Source organism: Acinonyx jubatus, chromosome C1 (assembly GCF_027475565.1).
Source record: "Acinonyx jubatus isolate Ajub_Pintada_27869175 chromosome C1, VMU_Ajub_asm_v1.0, whole genome shotgun sequence".
Taxonomy (NCBI): Eukaryota; Metazoa; Chordata; class Mammalia; order Carnivora; family Felidae; genus Acinonyx; species Acinonyx jubatus.
The window spans coordinates 198467014-198469568 of NC_069381.1; the positions used below are offsets into that span (position 1 = coordinate 198467014).

General features: G+C 47.0%; 1 pseudogene; it reads left to right on the plus strand.

The window, feature by feature from the left end:
* Positions 1-2074: 2074 nt before the first annotated feature.
* Positions 2075-2238, plus strand: LOC113598403 (uncharacterized; annotated as a pseudogene).
* The last annotated feature ends 317 nt before the right edge of the window (positions 2239-2555 follow it).

A 2555-nucleotide genomic window follows, 5' to 3' on the forward strand; every position in this document is an offset into this window, starting at 1 on the left:
GTGTTTCCTACACTTGCTATGAAGGAGGAAATGGCTATCCATTTGTTTTTCTCCAAAATACATGAACCAGAGAAGGAGCACTGATTAGCCCTGATACAGTTTCAAGTCAAGATATAGCCCTATGTTGCTTTCTGTCATTCTGCAGTGACCACAATGTACCCAAATTTTCCAACTTGAGGAAACTCACTTCCACCTTGGGAAAACCCTTGGGCAGAAACCTTCAAGGACTCCTAAAGATGGGAGTGTGCCTTTGTCACCCATGACATTGGTCAAACCTGTTTGCCTCTGGGGTCCTTGGTTTCTGCATCTACACAGAGAGGAAGTCAGACCAGACTACCAAGGCCCCTTCCAAATGAGACAGTTTACAGGTCTGGAAGTTCCCAGCCCTCGTGGCTCCCTTCCCTGCCCTGCTTTAGACCCTGACTTCTCCCTCTTTCTTCTCAACTTCCTCACCCAGGCCCCCATACTCTCAGAGGAAAAGAATTAGAAGAAACAATCTGTACTACATAATCCGTGTCTAGCTGTTACTTGGGTAACTGCCTCCTGGGTGGGGATGGGATGGTCTTTGCATTTTAATAAGGCCCCACAGGGTTTCAGCGTCAGTCCAGCTAATAGCAGAAGGGAAGGCGAAAGGAAAAGGGAGATTCCTGGACACCTTTAGCTCACCCCTCCTGTCCCAGTGCCCTGCTTTTATGAATGACATGGTCCTAGAAACGCCTATTTCATAGAAGAGGAAAGGAGCCACTGTCTAGAACAAGTAGAAGAGAAAGAAGGAGAGACAGACCAGGGGGAACTGTAGCAAGACAAAGGAATGGAGCCAAAAGGCTTCTGTTTAGAAAAAGAACGGAGATGACGGGGGATGGCAGGTATATATCCGGCAGGTTGCCAGTCCTTCAAGATGTGGCTACGTGACCACAACATCTCCTGCTGTAGCAAGTCGCCTCTCATGCAGCCTCCAGGAGCTGCCATCGTTGGTCGGTTGACGAGGGAGGTTGAGCCTACTCGCCCTCCATGAGGTTACACTCAGCAACTTCAGACTGTGGCACACCGAAGTCAGGAGAGAGCAGTATAGCAGCTCTGCCGTTCTGAGAATTATAACATCAATGGCCATCCTGGCACCTAATTACCAGAACCATCGTCAGACAGAGGGGTACGCGCACCACGTTCGTCTCAAATTCTAAGGGGTCCTTTGAGGTAAACGCCACCTCGACAATGCGCCAGGTTCCCATCTAGTCTCCCCTTGAGAGCTTCCACTGGCAGAGAACTCATTACTTTTGTGTATACTTCATTGTCAGGCAGCAGGAAGGGTTTCCCTTGAGCTGAAGAAGTTCCCTCTCTGTAACTTGGACCCACAAAGCCCAGCTCAGTCCTGTGGAACCACACAGGAGAAAAACATAAGCCCCTTCTTTGTGTCAGCCCTTTACAGCCCGATGTCACCTCCCGTGTCCCCACTGTCCCCTCTTCCATGACCAGGCATGCTTGCGTCCTTCGACTGTTCTTCATACAGCCAGGTTTCAAATCTACTCTGGGCTGGTACTTCTTGCAACTCTGGAGAGTTCCTCGGATTGTTTGAATTAGAGACAAAGGGTACTTTCCTCTCCCCATTTTGATTCAAAGCACTAAAATCTTTGCGACATCACGAGGCCATGTGATTGCCATGATCTTGGGTGTATCTCCTTTCTGAGCTTGAAGGAGTTTGAACTTCATAAACTCGCAGGCTCCTCCCACTTCTGCAAATATAACCAAGTATAACGTGCCATCTGCAGAGCCTGTATTCTTCAGGACTCTCCCCCACTGCGAGCTGCAGACCACCAGCCGTCGTGGGAGAAACAGAGGATTCTGCTAAGAAGCCAGCACTCTTCCATGTAGAATGGTCCTACCTTTGCTCCTCTCTTGCCACATACATCCACCTACGGTTCTTTGGCAACTTCTGTTGTCCTCTAAGACAGCTTTCCATTTTAATCTAAGTTTCATCTTGAGGCAAACATTCAGAAACATCTTAAGAAACACGGAGATTTTGTCTCCAGGACTAGCTATGATCCAAGCGTGTAAGCTTTGATAGCTAGAAACTAGGATTGCTTCTTGGTCTTTTGGCTAAGCTCAAGTGTAGTATCTGTTCTTATCAGCTTAATAGCCAGGGGGTTGGTTTTAAAAAAAAAATCGTATTTTGGAGTGTTTAAATCAGATAGGGGACCTGAGAGAGATACTCAGTTTACTAACTAGCCTGGGCTATTTACAGACCTATGGAGGACCCACAAGATAAGTCCCAAAGCCTAAGACAGGCTCTGGACAGGGCCAAGGGGCCAGGAATATGGGAATGACAAGACAGGGACCTGAGCAGAGCCAAAAATTTCTCAAAAACCAGGGAGATAAAAAGTAGGAAAAAAAAAAAAAGAGAGAGAGAGAAGTTATCTTTAGGATCATTCCTTTTATCTTCATGTGTCATTTGTTCCCAGCCTCTTCCCACTGCCTGCAACGGGGCCTGGCATATTTAGGTGTCGATAAATGTATGTGAAATAAATAAATTTCTAATCAAAACATTGTTAATAGCTCTA